This window comes from Hevea brasiliensis, chromosome 10 (assembly GCF_030052815.1).
Source record: "Hevea brasiliensis isolate MT/VB/25A 57/8 chromosome 10, ASM3005281v1, whole genome shotgun sequence".
Classification (NCBI taxonomy): Eukaryota; Viridiplantae; Streptophyta; class Magnoliopsida; order Malpighiales; family Euphorbiaceae; genus Hevea; species Hevea brasiliensis.
Window position 1 is genome coordinate 13,149,608 of NC_079502.1, and position 23,855 is coordinate 13,173,462.

The 23,855-nt window shown below is 33.8% G+C and overlaps 1 pseudogene; it reads right to left on the reverse strand.

The window, feature by feature from the left end:
- Nucleotides 1–1,649: 1,649 nt before the first annotated feature.
- LOC110666226 (exopolygalacturonase-like) lies at nucleotides 1,650–21,194 on the reverse strand (annotated as a pseudogene).
- Between the last annotated feature and the right edge of the window lie 2,661 nt (nucleotides 21,195–23,855).

Consider the following 23,855-nt stretch of genomic DNA (forward strand, 5'->3'; position numbering starts at 1 on the left):
AGAGGGTCAACATGCTTTTAAGAAAAAGATCTTGGAAAAGCTCTCAAGATTTTAAGGTGTTTGGTTGGTAAGGAAGGGAGGAAATTAGGGAAAGGAGGGGTGGGAGTGAGGAGAGTAGAAGACTAAAGAACCTAAAAGGGAGAGGGTTGGTAGGAGAATTATCTACCACTCACTATTTATAATAATCTACCCTGAGAAGTTTGGCAGTAAAAGTTTTGAGTTTTAGAGATTGGTATTGTAGAAACTTTATCAAACTTTCAATAGGGTCAAACTAGTTAAAGTTAAATAAATTTTATTTACTAAATGATAGGATAAATCATCAAACCAAATATATTATAAATGTAGTTACTATGCAAGTTACGAAATGTGATCAATAAATGGTGTGAATAGTAATGGATTTGGATTTGGTTGTTACAATATTTACAAACGTGATGACTATGGGAAAGGCATGTAAGGCTCCAAATTATCTTGTTTTGTGAATATATTGTTTTTTGTTTATTCAGTGTTATATGTCCATTTTAATCTTAAGACTACATTAGTCCTAGGTAGTTATAGAAATTAGAGCTATAATCAATATCTACACTTTCTGAATGCTCACTCTTATTCTAATATTTTCTAAGTGACATGACGAGCATTCTTATTGTGAGATTATCTTGCATTCATACTCATATATTCGTTTGAACTATTTTTGCATTAAAAATATTTTTATTTCATTTCTAGAACTTCACACTTAATATAGTAATTTTATTTCTATGCTTTTAAGAATATTAATTATATAATTATATCTCTTAGACATTATAAAGGGTGAGCTAAGCTCTTCAATTATGATTATTATTTGAGTTATAAATTGTGAGGATGAGCTAAGCTCCCTCTGTATAGATTTGTTTTTTATCTTACGTACTGAGGGTGAGTTGCGCTTCCCATTTGTGAGTTTAAATTTGATTGCAAGTTGGGCGAGTTCTATCCTTCGCTAGGATGCCCAATTTATGGCCTGACTCTATTCATTTATTATCTTTAAAATGGGCCTCCAAATAAGTCTTTTGTTGGTTTCATTATGTTAAGCTTATTATGGGTACAAGGTCTTATGCTGACCTAAGTTTTATTGTCAGTCTTACCAGCAAGAAGAAGTCAAGACTTGGACCAATTAAAAAGTATGTAAACATAAAAATAAAATAGTTTTAAAATTATTGGTAGAGCTTAATTTACTTAAAACCTAAGAAAAAAAACAATTTAATTGATGTAACTAATTTTATAAAATATATACTTCAAATCCATGCTGTTCAAATTCTTTAAAGTACAAAATCCTAAAGAAAAAGGGATTTTATGATAATAAAGTACGATTTTTATTGTTAATTTTGATTAACGCAAAAAAATCACAACAATAGTGCAATGTTGAGTAAAATTGCATATGCTAAATTATTATGGCAAAATTAAAAAAAGAAAAATGCATACGAGGTTAGGGCCTTTATTATTATTAGACACTAAATGAAAAATGAAAATAAGATAGAGTTGAACAAAAACCAAAAAAGTTTATTGTCATTAGTCACCACTTATTTGTAGTAACATGTTGCACATGAAAATGCAATTTTGCTTTCCTCTCTATATAAATAATAACTAATAAAATATATTATTGCATATGCTACTTTTATTCATTGACAGATGGCTGGACTCAACTTCCCTGTAATTGTTGGCTTAACATTAGTGCATTCAGATTTTGCAGGTCCTTCAGCGCCACTATATGCTAGGTCGATGTCAGCAAGTTCCACATTTTCACATGGGAATCCACTGCTACAATCAAGTTTAACGGAAAGAGCACTTGCAGAAGTCCCCCTTATATTTTTGAACCTCACACCACTAATCTTGATTTTTGATGGCCCCTAAAAAAATATCAATTATAGTTAAATAGATAAATATAAATTACCATTATCCAATACTATGAGATTTTTTTTTCTTCAATGGTTAGTACCTTATCATTGCATTGCCCATATGGGCAATAATTTTGATCTATAAGGACAGGATTTGAGACATTTTCCATAGTAATATGCTCAAAATGAATATCAGATGCACTACCACCAAATTGTGCAGGCCAAGATTTAATTCTGACACCATTCATTGTATTGGTAAGGGTGCAACCTGTAACGGTGATTCCAGACACGGGTTCTTTATTTTCATACCTACCCAAGGTTCCTGTAACGCCCTCACTTTAGATAGTCTATACATTCTACTGTTCCGATGACTAATGTCTATCCGGATAGCCAGAATATCTGAAACTATATTTAGACTAGAGTGAGGAGTCATAAATAACCTAAACAATGATAAGAAAAATTAAGAAAAAATTTAAGCAATGAAATACACTAAGGTTAAATGACCCATAAGGAAACCCTATGAAATTATTTTTGGGACTCCAGTGAAGAGTCATAGAGGTTTTGAGGGCACTAGAATGCCAAGAAAATATTTAGAGAATTTTCTAAATCGGTACAGACAATTTTATTTCGTTAAGCTAAACGAAGGGCATTTTGGTCATTTCACCTTTAGAGATGATTTTTGACCAACTTGTCCAATTAAGTAAATAAATTATATGACATAAAATGTGAATAAATATTACTAAAAATTTAATTAAAAATGGGTAAAAGAAAAAGAAAAAAAAAAGAAAAATTCAAATAAAAATTAAAATCCTAATTATGACATAAGAGTGATGCAATTAAAACTTTCAACCAATTATAATTGGACAACATCTAAACAAGGGACAAAATGAGAGATAAATGAGTTAAAAAATTGGAAAAAAAAGCCATCTTCTTCCTTTTACCTTAGGTTGGCCGAACCCCATGGAATTCCCTCTTCCTCCATTTTTACTTCATTTCAAGCTTAATTTTCTTTAATTCCCACCATATTACCCCTAAGTCTCAATACTAAAAATTGTCCTAGAACCTTGCTATGGTGATTGGCTGCCAAGAAAGTGAAGAAAAAATTGAAGTTGACTAAGGGGAAATTCTGCTCACAAGGTTAGTGCACTATCCAAGTTCTCTTTCTTTTCTAAGTGTTATAAGCATGCTAAACTAAGTTGAAATCACATGGAATTAAAAGAATATGATGAGGAATTGAAAGACTAAAATTTTGGCAGCCATGAGAACATGTGAGAAATTTATGTTTTTGATGAAATTAATTTGATTTGTGGTGTTATTGATGAGTTTGAATGTGGTAGAAGTTGAATTGCATGGTATTATGCATGAACTAGGAATTTAAAGTTAGGGTTTTGACCCAAAAATTAGGGTTTTGTGAATTGAAGTCTATTTGATGTTGTTCAGGTTGATGAATGACTATTAGGAGTGATATGAATGTGAATTGAAATTTAGAAGTTGGGTGGAATTGAAAATTGGGAGTGTTGCTTCATTGTAGGATTTCTGGACTTATGAGTCCAGCAAGGTTAGACAACCATAAGTAGAGTTAGGTTGCTCTAATTGGTGTGAGGCCAATTGGAGATGAAACCTAGGACAATTTGTCACATTTTTTTTTTTATGAAGAAACCATGTCCAGAAAGCCAAACCCAAAATGACAAAAAATTAGCTTAAATCCGGGTAACCATATGCTGGACCTGGAAAAATGACCATATGAACAGTAAATGTTCAAATGGTCATAACTCACTCTAAAAAGGTCAAAATGACCTGATTTTTGAATCATCAGAAAGCTTAGACATAGGAGAACATTTCCTATGAAGAAAGCAAAGCCCAGTTCTGACCCTAACCTAATCAAATTGTTAACCAAAAATAGTCCAACAAAACTGCCAGAACCAAACTGACCAGAAAATTTTAGACATTGACCAGCCTACCCAGTTTTGGTAAAAATGTCATAACTTGGTCTACAACACTGCAAATGAAATGAAACCAAAGCCAAAATTTCTATAAGACATATAACTACAAATTTGCTATTTTGACTAAAACCTGATGCAGAACCTGATGGAACTTGAAGAGATTGCTAGGACAAGTTAGTATTCCAAATCCTAAAATGGACACTTGACCCCAGAATAGTATTTAGATCATATCTCCCGCTAGGAAACTGTAACGTCCTCACCAAAAGTAGTCCGTACATTTTACTGTTCTGATGACTAATGTCTATTCGGACAACTAAAATGTCTGGAACTACACTTAAACTATAGTGAGGAGGCATAAATTAATGAAATAAATATTAAAAAAAATGTAGGAAAAATTTTGAGAAAATAAAATAAAATTTAGAGAATTTATTTATTTGGTACAAAAATAATAAAAATAACCCGATATGCACCATGAAGGGCATTTTGGTCATTTCACCCATAGAGGTGAATTTTGACATAAATGTCAAATTAAAATTAGGAAATAAAATAAATAACATAAATTAAATTTATGAATTTGAATTTGAAAAATGAGAAGAGAAAGAAGAAGAAAAGAAAAAAAAAAAGGAAAGAAAAGAAAAGAAAGGAAATAGATTTATGAAATTTAAAAACAATAAAGTACACATAAATGTATATATATAAATACCCACAAGAGACAAAACCCCACCAACCATCTTCTTCTTCCCTCTTCTCTCTCTCTCTCTCTCTCTCTCTCTCTCTCTCTCTCTCTCCTTGCCGTCCACCATGGGAGCTCTCTCCCTCCATTTTTGTCTTCCCTAAAGCTTGATTTTCCAAGCTTCCTCCTCACCAAAACCCATAGACCCCTTCATTAAAAATTTAGCCCACTCCATAAGGAAGCCATTGATAGTGAAAAGAAGAAGAAAAGTTGAAGTTTAACAAGTTACCCAAGAGGTTAGTGCCTAATCTTCCTTCCTTCCTTTATTAATCCTTGAGTTAAGGTTAAAATGAAGTGAAATTTGTAAGAAACTAAAAGAAATAGGTGAGCTATGAGGGGAGTGAATTTTTGGTACCCATGGTGAGTGATGGTTTTTGATGACTATGATGTATATAAAGTGATTTAATGATGTTGGTTGATACATTTATAAGTATTAGAAGTTAATTTATATTGAGATTTTATGAGGTTGAAATTGTGAGTTAGGATTTAGCCTAACTTTGGTATTTTTGTATTATACCATGCAATTGGGATTGTTGAGATGTGTTGATGATATTTAGAAGTTCTTGAATGTCAAATTGAAGAAAGGAAGTTGGAGGAGAAATGAATTATTGGAAGTGCTATTTTCTGCAGGTTGTGTTGTTGAGGGCAGTACACATTTTAGGCCATAAATAAAATTATGTGACCCCAATTGGTATGAGGCCAATTGGGGGTGAAACTAGACCCAAAATAGCCCATATTCTATGAAGAAACCATGCCCAAATTCTATCCAAAACTTGACCTAAATTCTGCCTAAATTCGGATTACCCTGTAACCCAACCCAGAAAATGGCCAAATGAACAGTACGTGTTCATTTGGTCATAACTCTCTCTATACTGGTCCAAATGACCTAAAATTTCACCCATGGAAAGTTTAGACATAGGGCTACACTTTTCATGAAGACCACTTAACCTAGTTTTGCCTTTAACCAATTCAAATTATTAGCACAAGTTGGGTCACTGAAACTGCCAACCCAGAAAATGACCAAATGAACAGTACATGTTCATTTGGTCATAACTCTCTCTATACTGGTCCAAATGACCTAAAATTTTACCAATGGAAAGTCTAGACATAGGGCTACACTTTTCGTGAAGACCACTTAACCCAGTTTTGCTTTTAACCAAATCAAATTGTTAGCAAAAGTTGAGTCACTAAAACTGCCAACCCAGAAATTGTCCAAAATACTGTTCCTTTGGTATGCTTGACAAGTTTTGGCAAAAATTCCATAACTTGGTCTCCAAAGCTGCAAATTGAGTGAAACTAGTGCCAAAAGTTTTATAAGACATAGCACAACAATTTTTATGTTTTGACCAAGCTCTAGAAACCATTGCATCCTAGGGAAAATATTAGCCAAAGCTAGGAATTGAAATCTAGAAAATGTTAAGTTAAACCCAGAATGCTATTTGATACCTGTGTGTTCATTTGGCCATAACTCCCACTAGAAAATTCCATTTGAGATTTGCCAATATGATCTAGAAACATGATACTTAGGGATACAATATTGATTTAGACACCTTTGCCAAATTCTAAGTGTAAAGACCCTAAAAAGAGGGTCAAACATACTGCCCTGAAGTTGATTTTTGCCCTTATAGGACTGAGAGTCCAGGTTAATACATTGACCATAACTCACTATACCAAGCTTGAAAAATTATGAAATTGTACCTGGGAGTCCCTAAGACATAGAGGAACATATCTTGTGAAGGAACCTAAGTCTAAAAATGACAATAAAATGATCAAATGACTGGTCAAAGTTTATTGACTAGAAATTGTAAATTCTGGACAGCTTAGAGGCAAAGGGACCAGTTATGGTATTTTGACCATAACTTGAGTTCTATAACTCCAAATTCAGTGATTCAAAAACTGAAATTCAAGTTTAAACATAGAGGAACAATTGTTATGAAGGAAGTGTGACTAAATAGACATCCTAACCTAGTCAAATTCCTAGATAAAGATAACACATCAGCATGAACCTAAAGAAAGGTTCATGGGAAAAATGCTATATATGATAATTAAAATACTCATAAGGATAATTAAATATTAAAAATGATATGAATATGTAAATTGGGACTAATGTCCCATTAATATGAAATTAATTGTACCAATGAACAGTACTAGAAAATAGTAACAGTGAATAGTGCTAAAATAATTAAAAATGTTTAATTGCTCATAGTATACCTATACTTATTTATTTAGTTTGGATAAATTGGTATACCAATTAGGGACCACAGATAGCAGTACTGCTTATAGAGCAAATCATGAACTGACAATATATGTCTGATATGATTATTCTACAGGCTATATGCCTACTTACTGGCCATTGTGCCTACTTTATTTCTGGCTTACAAGCCTGACAGCGGGTCTCGTGCCCGACAGCTGGCCTCGTGCCTGACAGATGTATACAGGGTAGACATATGGCTGTCTAACCCGTATACTCCCATGTATCCAGCTTTTATAATTTGTTATAGGTTTCTTGGGCATTGATAATAATTAATTAATACTGAATATACAATAAGTAAACAGGAAAGACCCCAATAATTTTAATTGATTCCAAAGTGTAATAAAAAATGTAAAAGACCCAGAATTTATGATTTGTAAATATTATTTCAATTGTTTAATTATTATTAGTATAAATTATGCACCACTAAGCGTTATGCTTAGCGCGTTGGTTTTCCATCACGTAGGTACTGAAGATCAGCAGCCGCCACAGTAGTATTCGGACATAGTTCCAACCAGATCTGCCACCGATCAGAGTCACCTCATCAGTCTTTTCTATTTTGGTAGGGCCCATGCGCAGACTAGCATTTTGGTTCATTATGTCTAGTCATGATGTAATTACTAGTTTATGATGTATTTTATTTTGGACTTGAAATGAAAACTTATAATTTATTATCTATAAATTTCTATATGAATGCAATAGATGACACTTCATTTTGAGATCTCATAAATAGTTGTGAATGATATGATAAAAGAAAATATGATATGGAAATATGTGAGATGACTATGAATATGTTAACACGTGATAGTGGAACCCGCCAGATGCTAATAAAACAGAGGACGATCTGTCCGGGTCTCCACAGAAATAAGATATATATATATATATATATATATATATATATATATATATATATATATATATATATATAAATTCTACACATAAATTACCTGATTTAAATGACATTAAAATTTACAATAGACATGACAAGACAAGATAGGGTGCTCCGGCACCGAATGTGGCACTTCTTGCTTGACTATACAATAGACGGGTAAGGGGCGTCACTTTTAGTGGTATCAGAGCAGAGGTTTAGGCGGTCCTAGACCTAGATAGATAGAAAGAAATAGTTGCATCACATGCATGTGCCTTTAAATAGAGTCGAGGTGACACTAATGCAGATCTGTTTCTTTGTCTGTTTTATAGGATCGATGGCATCTGATCCTTCAGAGCATGGACCTCCAGAACCGATAGAGGAGGAAGTAGAGAGTCACGCACCTGCACCTGCGTGTAGTCAGGGGCGCAGTAGCAGTAGAGTAGAACCATTGTTGGGTACTTTAGTAAGGACACATCAAGCCTTCCTAGAGCAAATGACTCAATTGCTCTGTCAGGTCACCAGAGCTATGCCACCACCTCCCGGCGATATAGGACCCCGAGAGAGAGTTAGAAATGATGAGCGATTCAGAGGGACAAGCGCAAGAAGAGAGGGTCCAGACTGCCACCCATTACAGAGAGCAAGAGACCTGTGGGGTCCGAGGGTCGAGAGAACAGAGGCAGAGGTTCCAATTACCCCGAGGAGAGGAGGTCAAACGGGTGTATCAATCGGCGGGTCCTATAGCACGGAGATCAACCCCGATGCCAGTTTGTACACATTGTGGGAAGAACCACAGAGGAAAGTGTAGATTGCTAACGGGTGGATGTTTCAGATGTGGGTCCACAGAGCATTTTTCGAGAGATTGCCCACGGAGGAGTGCTCCCACAGCTCCACCACAGACTGCAGGTCCGCCCCATAGTCTGAGGGGTAGAAGACCAATGAGACCAGAGATAGCTGGTACATCACAGAGAGCTTCTGAAACTATAGAACAACCCGAGGTTGAAGTAGCACCCTGTGTGTACACTATGGCTCGAGAGGAGCCAGACCTAGTAGACGTTGTTAGAGGTACATTCTCTAATTATAATACCTTTAAGTATGTATTGATAGACCCTAACTATGTTCACCCCTATATATGTATTGTACCTCCTATTGAAAGTGGATACCGATAGATGGGTCAGAAGATGACATACTTGTCACCAACCCTTTAGGTCACCAGATGATTGTAGATTATCAACCGAAAAGGATCATGTTAAAGATAATAGATGGAAATAAGAAGGGGGCTGTATGTGAGATGAAAGAAGATGAGCACAGAACTGGTTGAAAAAAAGAGATAGTATATTGGGATATACCGTGGTAACTATGCAATGCTCTTGATGTTTGTCTTTGTAGTCAGACATCTGATCGACTTGGGACTATTGTGTAGAGCTACGTATTTCCAATAGTAAATCGAGATAAGGATAAGATTGTAGAACTAGGATTAATAATACAGACTAAAAAAAAAAAGTAAAGTATTATAACACAAAAAGGTGAAAAGACAAGGAGATAGCAGTTCCTCGATTAATTACACTGTGTAAATTTCGAGGACGAAATTTTATTTAGAGGGGAAGAATTGTAACGTCCTCACCAAAGGTAGTTCGTACATTTTACTGTTCTGATGACTAATGTCTGTTCGGACAACTAAAATGTCTGGAACTACACTTAAACTATAGTGATGATGCATAAATTAATGAAATAAATATTAAAAAAAAATGTAGAAAAAATTTTGAAAAAATAAAATAAAATTTAGAGAATTTATTTATTTGGTATAAAAATAATAAAAATAACCCAATATGCACCATGAAGGGCATTTTGGTCATTTAACCCATAGAGGTGAATTTTGACATAAATGTCAAATTAAAATTAGGAAATAAAATAAATAACATAAATTAAATTTATGAATTTGAATTTGAAAAATGAGAAGAGAAAGAAGAAGAAAAGAAAAAAAAAAGGAAAGAAAAGAAAAGAAAGGAAATAGATTTATGAAATTTAAAAACAATAAAGTACACATAAATGTATATATATAAATACCCACAAGAGACAAAACCCCACCATCCATCTTCTTCTTCCCTCTTCTCTCTCTCTCTCTCTCTCTCTCTCTCTCCTTGCCGTCCACCATGGGAGCTCTCTCCCTCCATTTTTGTCTTCCCTAAAGCTTGATTTTCCAAGCTTCCTCCTCACCAAAACCCATAGACCCCTTCATTAAAAATTTAGCCCACTCCATAAGGAAGCCATTGATAGTGAAAAGAAGAAGAAAAGTTGAAGTTTAACAAGTTACCCAAGAGGTTAGTGCCTAATCTTCCTTCCTTCCTTTATTAATCCTTGAGTTAAGGTTAAAATGAAGTGAAATTTGTAAGAAACTAAAAGAAATAGGTGAGTTATGAGGGGAGTGAATTTTTGGTACCTATGGTGAGTGATGGTTTTTGATGACTATAATGTATATAAAGTGATTTAATGATGTTGGTTGATACATTTATAAGTATTAGAAGTTAATTTACATTGAGATTTTATGAGGTTGAAATTGTGAGTTAGGGTTTGGCCTAACTTTGGTATTTTTGTATTATACCATGCAATTGGGATTGTTGAGATGTGTTGATGATATTTAGAAGTGCCTTGAATGTCAAATTGAAGCAAGGAAGTTGGAGGAGAAATGAATTATTGGAAGTGCTATTTTCTGCAGGTTGTGTTGTTGAGGGCAGTACACATTTTAGGCAATAAATAAAATTGTGTGACCCCAATTGGTATGAGGCCAATTGGGGGTGAAACTAGACCCAAAATAGCCCATATTCTATGAAGAAACCATGCCCAAATTCTATCCAAAACTTGACCTAAATTCTGCCTAAATTCGGATTACCCTGCAACCCAACCCAGAAAATGACCAAATGAACAGTACGTGTTCATTTGGTCATAACTCTCTCTATACTGGTCCAAATGACCTAAAATTTTACCAATGGAAAGTCTAGACATAGGGCTACACTTTTCATGAAGACCACTTAACCCAGTTTTGCTTTTAACCAAATCAAATTGTTAGCAAAAGTTGAGTCACTAAAACTGCCAACCCAGAAATTGTCAAAAATACTGTTCCTTTGGTATGCTTGACCAGTTTTGGAAAAAATGCCATAACTTGGTCTCCAAAGCTGAAAATTGAGTGAAACTAGTGCCAAAAGTTTTATAAGACATTGCACAACAATTTTTATGTTTTGACCAAGCTCTAGAAACCATTGCATCCTAGGGAAAATATTAGCCAAAGTTAGGAATTGAAATCTAGAAAATGTTAAGTTAAACCCAGAATGCTATTTGATACCTGTGTGTTCATTTGGCCATAACTCCCACTAGAAAATTCCATTTGAGATTTGCCAATATGATATAGAAACATGATACTTAGGGATACAATATTGATTTAGACACCTTTGCCAAATTCTAAGTGTAAAGACCCTAAAAAGAGGGTAAAACATACCGTTGATTTTTGCCCTTATAGGACTGAGAGTCCAGGTTAATACATTGACCATAACTCACTATACCAAGCTTGAAAAATTATGAAATTGTACCTGGGAGTCCCTAAGACATAGAGGAACATATCTTGTGAAGGAACCTAAGTCTAAAAATGACAATAAAATGATCAAATGACTGGTCAAAGTTTATTGACTAGAAATTGTAAATTCTGGACAGCTTAGAGGCAAAGGGACCAGTTATGGTATTTTGACCATAACTTGAGTTCTATAACTCCAAATTCAGTGATTCAAAAACCGAAATTCAATTTTAAACATAGAGGAACAATTTTTATGAAGGAAGTGTGACTAAATAGACATCCTAACCTAGTCAAATTCCTAGATAAAGATAACACATCAGCATGAACCTAAAGAAAGGTTCATGGGAAAAATGCTATATATGATAATTAAAATACTCATAAGGATAATTAAATATTAAAAATGATATGAATATGTAAATTGGGACTAATGTCCCATTAATATGAAATTAATGGTACCAATGAACAGTACTAGAAAATAGTAACAGTGAATAGTGCTAAAATAATTAAAAATGTTTAATTGCCCGTAGTATACCTAGACTTATTTATTTAGTTTGGATAAATTGGTATACCAATTAGGGACCACAGATAGCAGTACTGCTTATAGAGCAAATCATGAACTGACAATATATGTCTGATATGATTATTCTATAGGCTATATGCCTACTTACTGGCCATTGTGCCTACTTTATTTCTGGCTTTACAAGCCCGACAATGGTCTCGTGCTGGCCTCGTGCACGATGATGTATACAGGGTAGACATATGGCTGTCTAACCCGTATACTCCCGTGTATCCAGCTTTTATAATTTGTTATAGGTTTCTTGGGCATTGATAATAATTAATTAATACTGAATATACAATAAGTAAACAGGAAAGATCCCAATAATTTTAATTGATTCCAAAGTGTAATAAAAAAATATAAAAGACCCAGAATTTATGATTTGTAAATATTATTTCAATTGTTTAATTATTATTATTATAAATTATGCACCACTAAGCGTTATGCTTGGCGCGTTGGTTTTCCATCGCGTAGGTCTTCAAGATCGTATGCCACAGAGTATTCGGACAGAATTCCGACCAGATCTGCCACCGATCAGAGTCACCTTATCAGTCTTTTGTATTTTGGTAGGGCCCATGTGTAGACTAGCATTTTGGTTCATTATGTCTAGTCATGATGTAATTACTAGTTTATGATGTATTTTATTTTGGACTTGAAATGAAAACTTATAATTTATTATCTATAAATTTCCATATGAATGCAATAGATGACACTTCATTTTGAGATCTCATAAATAGTTGTGAATGATATGATAAAAGAAAATATGATATGGAAATATGTGAGATGACTATGAATATGTTAACACGTGATAGTGGAACCCGCCAGATGCTAATAAAACAGAGGACGATCTGTCCGGGTCTCCACAGAAGTAAGATATATATATATATATATATATATATATATATATATATATATATATATATATATATATAATTCTACACATAAATTACCTGATTTAAATGACATTAAAATTTACAATAGACATGACAAGACAAGATAGGGTGCTCCGGCACCGAATGTGGCACTTCTTGCTCGGCTATACAATAGACGGGTAAGGGGCGTCACAGAAACTCCAATTGAGATTAGCCAAATTACTCTAGAAACCTAAGAAACAGGACTCCAACTTTAATTTAGGAACCTTCCTTAAATTTTAAGTGCAAGTACCCTAAAATGTGAATCAAAGATGTTGACTTGAACCTGAAATTCGGAAGGCACAGGGTTCATGAGTCCAGGTCAGTTATTTGGCAATAATTCACTCTACATAACTAGAAAAATTATGATTCTTAAACTTGAGTGATCTTAAGATATAAGGTAACAACTCATATGAAGGATATTAGGTCTAAAAATGTAACACCCTAGGCAAATCCCACATCGGCAAAACACGGGAGAGATGCTGGGTTTATAAGTTGGTGGTTCATAAACCCTAGTGACGCGTTTTAAAACCGTGAGGGCTTTGGCCCAGAGCGGACAATATCACTAGTGGGCCGGGCCGTTACATTTGTGGTATCAGAGCCGCTCCGCGTGCAACCTTGAGCGATGGTGGGGCAAACCTCAGCAAGGACGCTGAATCCCATAAGGGGGGTGGATTGTAACACCCTAGGCAAATCCTACATCGGCAAAACACAGGAGAGATGCTGGGTTTATAAGTTGGTGGTTTGTAACCCCTAGTGACGCGTTTTAAAACCGTGAGGGCTTCGGCCCAGAGCAGACAATATCACTAAATTGGACTAAATTGGACTCCAGAATCCGTCTGGTTCTAGATCCAGAAAGGGTCAATGAACCTGTTGTGGTAATTTGATCATAACTTGAGCTAAAAAACTTCAAATGAAGTGATTCAAAAAGGGAATTAAAGTAGAGACATTAAGGAACAACTTTGATGGAGAAAAGTTAGCCAAAATCCCGCTGTAGATAGGTCCAATGGAATAGTAAACTTAAGTGACGAAACTAAAATTTTGGAAATACATCTAGAAAGACTTAAATTGTAATTGGCAACTAATGCCAATAAGTTTATAACTCAAAATGTGGTACTCCTACACATTTAGAATTTGTATTCCTATTAATTATGAAAAAGTCAACATTTTGCATGACTAGTAAGGTGAATAGTAAACACAATGACACATAATACATAAGTAATACAACTTGAAATATGAAATGTAATTAACATAAATGGATTGTTTAGAGTATAAATGAGATAAAGTTATCATTAGGATTTATGTCTTTATTTCAAATAGGATAATAATACCTTGTACAAAAATTGGTACATGAGAGGTAATAATGTGAATACTAATTTATATAAATATTGTAACAATTATTTGAATCACATGGATGTGTGAATGGGTTAATTGCTCTCATCATGAGAGAAAGGAAAATATTTCGATGTGCAAATGGTACATGAAAATTGATTGATGTAAATTGTAATTAACGTGAATGGTATGATGAATGCATAAATTATATAAAAATGAGATTTGGAGATTTATCCTACTACTATGAATAAAATTAAAATACTATGAACTATAATTGCAACATATAATGAAATAATAAAATTTATGAACATTTAATGGTACCAATGTGCCCATGTATTACCTAGACACGTGTGTCAGATTTGATAGATTCGCATGCCAATAGGGTATTGTTTGAGCAGTACTGCGTAAGGCTTTATGTCTGTATTTATGGCTTTATGCCTGCCTTCATTATTTGTATGTCTGATTATCTGTTACCATGGCTTTTTAGCCATATTGATTGCATATGTGGTTGACATTCCGTATTTCACATCCCATAAATGTAACGGCCCGGCCCACTAGTGATATTATCCGCTTTGGGCCAAAGCCCTCACAGTTTTAAAACGTGTCATTAGGGGTTACGAATCGCCAACTTATAAACCCAGCATCTCTCCTGTGTTTTGCCGATGTGGGATTTGCCTAGGGTGTTACAATCCACCTCCCTTATGGGACTCAGCGTCCTCGCTGAGGTTTGCCCCACCATCATTCAAGGTTGCAAGCGGAGCGGCTCTGATACCACAAATGTAATAGCCCGGCCCACTAGTGATATTGTCCACCCTGGGCCGAAGCCCTCACGGTTTTAAAACGTGCCACTAGGGGTTACGAACCGCTAACTTATAAACCCAGCATCTCTCCCATGTTTTGCTAATGTGAGATTTGCCTAGGGTGTTACAATCCAACCCCCCCACCCCTTGTGGGACTCAATGTTCTCACTGAGGTTTGCCCCACCATCACTCAAGGTTGCACGCAAAGCGGCTCTGATACCACAAATGTAACGGCCCGGCCCACTAGTGATATTGTCCGCTCTGGGCCAAAGCCCTCACGGTTTTAAAACGCGTCATTAGGGGTTACGAATCGCCAACTTATAAATCCAGCATCTCTCCCGTGTTTTGCCAATGTGGGATTTGCCTAGGGTGTTACATCCCATGGTATGATGACCCGAGATGTAACGGCCCGGCCCACTAGTGATATTGTCCGCTCTGGACTGAAGTCCTCACAGTTTTAAAATGCGTCATTAGGGGTTACGAACCATCAACTTAAAAATCCAGCATCTCTCCCGTGTTTTATCGATGTGGGATTTGCCTAGGGTGTTACAATCCACCCCCCTTATGGGACTCAGCGTCCTCGCTGAGGTTTGCCCCACCATCGCTCAAGTTTGCACTCGGAGCGGCTCTGATACCAATAAATGTAACGGCCCGGCCCACTAGTGATATTGTCTGCTCTGGACTGAAGTCCTCACAATTTTAAAATGCGTCATTAGGGGTTATGAACCATCAACTTATAAATCCAGCATCTCTCCCGTGTTTTGTCGATGTGGGATTTGCCTAGGGTGTTACACGAGACACCACAGTGTCTAATGCCCAGTGACCCACTTATCCAATTTAATCAGCCTGTCATAGGTTACTTGGGCAATGAAATACATTAAGAATATTAGAAATAAAAAAAAATTAGAAATTAAATAAACGAGTTAGAAAGACTTGAACTAAATTAGATTAGCTCTAAGAAATTATTTGTTTGAAAGACCTGAAATGAACTAGATTGGTATTAAAATTTATCTATTATGAAATAACTTTAAGAATTTTAATTATTATGAAATGATCTAAGACAACCTAGTAAGTAATTGAGGAAGTGATAAAAAGATTAGCAAAGGAATTATAACATAAATAAACATTGCAAATGTGTCATACATAATAATATAAGCATAAATTTAATATTTTTAGATTATTTTTATATTGTATATTTTTATTATAAATTTATGAACTAAGCACCTCCAATGAGAAATAAACAAATTAGAACAAAAGATAATTAATACTAGAAAAATCATATTAAATTAAATTGAATTCATGAGTATCCAAATGATGCCTCATTTCTTTCTTTATTGGTATCTATTATTTTCTTGTTATACTATTGCAACACTAAGCAGCAATGCTTAGCGCGATCGCGCAGGTACTGAAGCTAAAACCCAGTGGACATTAGAATGGGATTTTTGGAGTCTAGATATGCAGAAGTGTCAGAAGTGTTCAAGGTTGTCACCTCCTCAGCAATGCATATAGATAAGGCTCACAAAAGTCATATTATGCATTTTGTGCATTATAATTAGTTATTATGGAATTGTAATTAATTTGTATATCATGTAAATTGTGAATTTATGTAATTAGTTTATAAATTATGTAATTAATGGAAATTTGAGAATTTTGATATATGAATTGAGCATGGAAATGAGTTGTAAGAATTGAATGTGAAATGATTTTGATGAGCGTGGATGAGATTTTTATTATAAAATATTATTGCAAATTTCAAGCAAGTGTATAATGAAATACGCCAACTGGATATAAAATAGGGGAAACTCCGCTGGTTTCTCCTTAGAAAAATAATTGATATTAAAATATAACGAGAATAAAATTATTAAAGGAATAAAGTAAGAAGAGATAGGGTACTTCGGCACCGAGTGTGACTTGCCTTGCTCGGCTACACTATAGACGGGTGAGGGGTGTCACACTTCTTATGCTGATGCCATGACCAGGTCCACATGTAACTTTTGAAACTTTTAGATATTGGGTTCCATCACTAATAGAGATACAATCATCAACTGTACCTATTTTTGTATCAATAATAATCACCCCCTTTGATCGTCCAATATGAATTCCATCTGCCTTAATGCTAGTTTCAGGTGCGGTAATTATGAAGCTTTGGAATGTAAAGTCTTCACATCCTAACACATTAAAGTGAAAATTCTTACTATTGAGAGAGGTCACATCACGGACTAGGCCTTTCTTATTGAAACTAAACCTAAAATTCCAATAAAAATTATCAAAGCAATAAAAAGCATATTAGAAAAATTTTGGTAGAACCATTACAACTCATGGCCAATGTAAAGTAGTGAAATTTTGTAACATCATACAAAAAAGAGATTACCATAGACATTGGCTTACACTTTAGATCATTGGCACAATTATTTGCTTTCCAAGCACTTTCCCCTTGACCATTAAAAGTTCCTTTTCCAGATATAGTGATTTGATCAACATGTTCAAAATTAAACCAACCTTCCCCTTGTAGGTCTGGTGGGACCTACAATGTTCCTTGAACTTCAATCTCTATTCTCCCCTTGCAAGGACCTGCAACACTCACCTGACAAGTATGTCCCTGTTGAAATCAAAATTTTGCTAGATCCTATTGCTGCACAAGCCTCTTTCCAAGCACTCAATATAGCCTAAGAGAGAGAAAGGAAAATGCAAAATTTTTGCTAACATTATAAAATGAAAGACAAAGTACATGCTCACAAGGATAAAGAACATGTTCATACCTGACTTGTATCTGCCTTCCCTTCAGCTACTGCCCCATATTTTGTTACATCAAAAACAACAAGTTGAGCTCTAACAATAGAAACATATGAGAAAAGTAGATGTATTATTGAGAAAATATTTTTGTTATCCATTTTTTTATTAGTTTTGTCCTTTTTTTGCCTCGCATAAAGTTTTTACAAAGTTTAGTCGATTTATCTTTCTCTATGTTGCTTTTATAAGGCTTCTAATTGCCAAATTTAATTGAATACTGCCAAAATTTTCCTTTTTTTTAAACCTTGTTTTTTGTTGTTTCATTTGGAAACATTAAATGTTTTATGCTAAAATAAGATTCCTAAAATGAATAATAAAACCATTATAATCAACCACACAAAATTCAATGATCACATGTGGTTTTCACAGTGCAAAAAATTTACAATAAGGTAGCTATGTCACCAAAGGTTCCCCATCTCATAATCAAATCTCATGACCAATATACCCTGACCATTAAAGAAGCTCCTTAAGACTTCCTTTTAACATTCGTACATATGGATACCAGGAACCTAGAAGTCATGACTTACATGAAGTGGATTATAGAATCCCTAGTACCCGTATGTTAGGGACAGTATTGCCTTACCCGACATCCTTGTTCTTTACTTTTCATAAATAAGCTCATTGCATATATACCTTTCCTTTTCCTTTTTGATGGGTGTCGAATCCATTAGAAATTAAATTAATTGAAATCACCAATTATGAAATATTTTCTGCAGTAAGTGATAAATCTAGGTCAAACCCTAGAGACTCAATTATTGGATTTTTGTGCACTTGTGTAATGGAAAAATGAAGCAAAGGTTTGGGGGGGGTGGTAATTCGTAATCCAAAGAAGAAATCAATAATTCAAAATTAAGATCTAAAATTAAATAAGAAACTCTCAAATTAAACAAACTTCAGTCCAAGGTAATTCTCATTCTAATGCACTGATTTGATCATAGACAAAAGAAATACAATTATCTCTTATTGAATACTTAACATAGATTTACCAAACAGTGAGGTAAACCCCTGACTTCCCTATACTCATTAATTTGAGCCCAGTACTCTTATTGACTCTAATTATTAACTAAATTGGTATTAAGCAATCCTCATTAAATTAATAACTGCTTTAAGAAAAGGAAGTAGTTAAGTTGAACAATAATTTATGAAGCATAAATCATTTAATCCACCCTATTGTTTCCTTAGGTTATTATTGAAAACTTGGATCATAATCAATAAAACCTAATTGCTACTCATGTTTAATCTTACACAACAATTATGGATTATGAAGATAAATTAGCAATTGATCTCATCAAACAATTAACTAATAGGGCTTTTTAGCAAATCATTCAATAGATCAAAGACGAAGAAATCAAAAAACAATAGATATTCAAAAAGACAAATTAAATTAAGAAGCTGGTCTCACAAATCAACCAAAAGAACTTAAATCCCTTGAACTGAATTAACAACTTAGCCACTCATGTTCATGACTTACAGAAAAATAAAGAAAAAGAAGAATTCTAAAAGACAAATGGAGAGGCTGCTCAATGGTTGTCTGCATCGGCTGCTACCTCTTCTATTTATAACAAATGGTCTAAGGTTAGATTTTTTTCAAAGTCTCTGTCAAAAACTACAACTGGAGCAAAATCAGGAAACTGATTGTCAATGGATACACGGCCCTTGTATCACTACAAGGCCCAGGGCCGTGTAACTTACTGGAGCTGAATGGGCATGTTTCGTATTGGCATAGAAAGTTACACGGGTCTCTAAGATTTACACGGGTGAAGTTACACGGCTCGTGTACTTTGTTTCTTCCTCGGTTCTCTGGATTTCTTCTAGCAGAATGTTACACGGGTCCATGGTTGCGCTTACACAACCCGTGTACTTTGTATCAATAATGATTATTAGTCCTTCGACCTTTCCAAGTTTCTTTCCACACTTCTATGCTCTGGAACTTCACCAAAACCCTGAAAAATACAGGAAGAGTCAAATTAATGCAAATGCTGAAAATTTCTCCATTTAACACAATTATTTCAACAACTCTCTAAACATATGCTAATAGATAATTATACTTTAATCAACTGAATTAAGCATAAAGATACCCTAGAAACATTAAATGTGATGGAAGTAAGATTAATAAATTATGCACTTATCACTTTTTCATTTACTTTCTCATTAGGAACCATTGGGTCATCTACAAATATATAAGGAAATTGGTCTTTAATTAGAGGAGAAATTTGCATTAAAAGTTAAATAGTAGTCATTAATAATATTTAATGATTGTGACAGTCGATCGTTAAATCGTCGTTGTAGAGTTTGTCATTAAAAAGTCTAACAAGGACTTTTCATAAATCATCATTAATACTAATAATGAGAACATAATAATTGGTCGTTAAAATTATAGTATTAACGACTATTTAAGCCATTGTAAATGTTATTAACAAAGGAGAAAATGGTCGTTAAATTTGAATTAAAAGACTATTATCATCATCAAAAATTAGTGATGATGAAAAAAATTGGTCGTTGAAAAATAATAACAATAGTAAATAATGGTCATTAAAGGTTATTAACGATAAAATGCAAATAGTTGTTAAAAACTATAAACGAGAGCAAAAGATGTTTGTTAAAAACTACTAGCGATGGTAAAAATTAGTCACAAAAAATTACTAATGAACTATAGAATTGTGTAACGGCCCGGCCCACTAGTGATATTGTCCGCTCTGGGCCGAAGCCCTCACGGTTTTAAAATGCGTCACTAGGGGTTACGAACCACCAATTTATAAACCCAGCATCTCTCCCGTGTTTTGCCGATGTGGGATTTGCCTAGGGTGTTACAATCCACCCCCCTTATGGGACTCAGCGTCCTCGCTGAGGTTTGCCCCACCATCGCTCAAGGTTGCACACGGAGCGGCTCTGATACCACAAATGTAATGGCCCGGCCCACTAGTGATATTGTCCGCTCTGGGCCGAAGCCCTCACAGTTTTAAAACGCGTCACTAAGGGTTACGAACCACCAACTTATAAACCCAGCATCTCTCCTGTGTTTTGCCTATGTGGGATTTACCTAGGGTGTTACAAATTGAATGTTAAATATTAATAATGATGAAAATGGTCGTTAACTATGATTGATGACCGTTCAAAGTGATTGTAAAAGACTATAAACAACAACGAAAAAAAATGATTAATAATCAATATAAATTCAACAATTGTTGCTAATGATCATAATTTAGTTATTTTTATTTTAGACTAGCTGAAATTTAAATATAAAGTTAACAATAATATACAAGATGCATTCATAGCTACAATAATATTCATATATTAATATGAATAATATCATAACAACCGTTTCAAATATTGATTTAGTTAATTGTTCACACTTAGTTTGTGAAAGTCAAGAAGATAACAAAAATATATAAAGATTGAAACAAAATCAATAATTTCTTTGTAGTTACTTTTATATAACTTCACCCAGTGAAAAAAAAAAAAAAGTTACTTCAGCGACACCTTCACCATTTTCAAGATCACACCTGCATCAAAATATAGGAAAATAATTATACTATAAGAACTTTGAAATATGTTAATAACTTGAAACAATCTTTACATTTAATTTAAAATTTATTCATATTTTATTTCTAATAAATTTCAAGTATAAATGTTAAATAAAAAATCAGTCAAAATTCTATTTGTATTTTGGACATTTCCAAAATTTCAACGAAAAAAATTCAAACTCTCAACCTACATAAAACATAACTTCAAAAATGTTCACCAATCTCCAATCCAATCATATACACCTCAATTCTCATTTTGATTGGTTATGTTTTTATTCTAAAAAAATTAATTCAATTGAATATATTAAAATTTTAAAAATTTCAAACTGATTTAAAAATTGTCTATAAGGGGGATTGAATCATACTTGAAAATGGATTTAGAAGCTCTCCTCATGAAACATCATGTTGAGGAAGCCTTGGGATGAATTGAGATAATAATGTATAATGGGTATCATGTCAGTTTTTGATGATCTTCTGTCTATTATTAATGAGAGACACAAGACCATTGCTGCTCTTAATTTGTTAGACTTTGCATTAGAGAGTGAAAACATAATTTCATAATTTTTCATTGTTACATTCTACTGTGTGAATCGGTTGTAATAATAATAATAATAATAATAATAATAATAATAATAATAATAATAAATTTAGACCAATTAATCACATGGTCAAAGATTCCCTTTTATGGTGATGTAATATCCTTTTATTTTTACATATTATAAGAAATTGGATACAATCAAATTGAATTGTCTCTATAATTATGCTATGATCTCATTGAAAGTAAACAATTTAAATTTAAATTTACCATTTCTTTTAGAATAAATAGGAAAGAAAACAAAGGTCAACAAATGACTCAAACGTTGGAATGAAAGAGACCCTATAAAGATCACGTAGTAATACAATTTTGCGATGGATTAATTGGTTCCACTGATAGCTAAATAAAAAGCTAAAAAGAGACCATTCAAAACAGATAATAGTAAAAATTAAAAAAAAAAAAAAAGATTAGCAGCACTCAAAGAATTAACAAATTAATCATAGATTTAAAAAAGGCCCAATAAAGCAAACCAGATTTTAAATGTGATCAAAATAAGTATTTGCTATGAATATTGCAAGAGGGTTAATGTTGATTGCATTGATGTCTATCATGCACAATCCTCCATTTAGTTAGAGCTAGCTTTGGAATTTTAATGTCCCAGGATATTGCAACCAATTTGATGTGTTGAAAACTGCATCTATGATCAACCAAAAACCTATACCCAATTAGGAAATGCCATTGCATATATAGTTGAAATCCATAATTTTGAATTTTTCATTATATTTATTCTAATATAATCTGTAATTCCATAGTCAGAACATTATACCTCTTTGGGTGAGCATTATATTAATTGGAGAGCAACTAACAGAAATACACAGAGTTCATATCTACAGAACCTGTAGCTTTTAAAAAAAAAAAAAAAAAAGAATTTCCAAAAAATAAAATAAAGAAAGACTATGTTATTTTAATTTTTGATTTTGCAATTTCCTAACTAATTAGACATTTATCACTTGATGTTATCAAACACAATAAAGCACAAATGAATATTAAATATAAAATTCATTTGGATTTGATTAATTTTAAGAGCAAGAAAAGTAGAGTATTGACAATTCCAAGTTTTAATGTAGAAACACAAGATCGATTTAGGCAAAAACAACTCAAATTATAGCTCGTATACATAAAAAAGACAACCAGTTTATCAAAATTAAAAGCAATCGAATCACATAGAGATTAAAATAAACTCAACACCCCAAAATTCACATATCCAAGTTCAAACATCTACTTTTGTTCTTTCAGAACATCAGGCTCTGCTCCTTCCATTTATGAAAATGTCATTTGATTGAAGCACATCAAAATAAAAAAATAAAAAAAAAATAATAAATGAAAGGAAACAGGAAATATGAAAAATAAGTAAAAGAATGTGCAAATAAAGCAAGAAAATAAGAAATTAAATACATCAAATATTTACAATTAGTGAGAACCACTGCCATAAGAGATCCATATTGCGTAAGAATTATACACCACAAGAACGCATAGGAACCTGAAGGAGAAATTATGAGCATTTAAAAAAGGTAACAAAGAAATGAATTCCATAGTGATTCTCACTCATTTTGATACTCAAAGTGTCATTCAATTATTTACCCATTGAGTTATTACCTGCGTAAAAAAGTACACGAAGCATGTTAATAGATTCGATTTGGCATCCATAGTTACTTTTACTGCAAACCCAACGTAACCTATTATACATAATGCTTATGTAAAATACATGTAACACCCTAGGCAAATCCCACATCGGCAAAACACGGGAGAGATGCTGGGTTTATAAGTTGATGGTTTGTAACCCTTAGTGACGCATTTTAAAACCGTGAGGGCTTCGGCCAAGAGCGGACAATATCACTAGTGGGCCGGGCCATTACATTTAGTGGTATCAGAGCAGAGGTTTAGGCGGTCCTAGACCTAGATAGATAGATAGAAATAGTTGCATCACATGCATGGGCCTTTAGATAGAGTCGAGGTGACACTATTGCAGATCTATTCTTTGTCTGTTTTATAGGATCGATGACTTCTGATCCTTCAGAGCACGGACCTCCAAGACCGATAGAGGAGGAAGTAGAGAGTCACACACCTGCACCTACGTTTTATCAGGGGCACAGTAGCAGTAGAGCAGAACCATCGTTGGGTA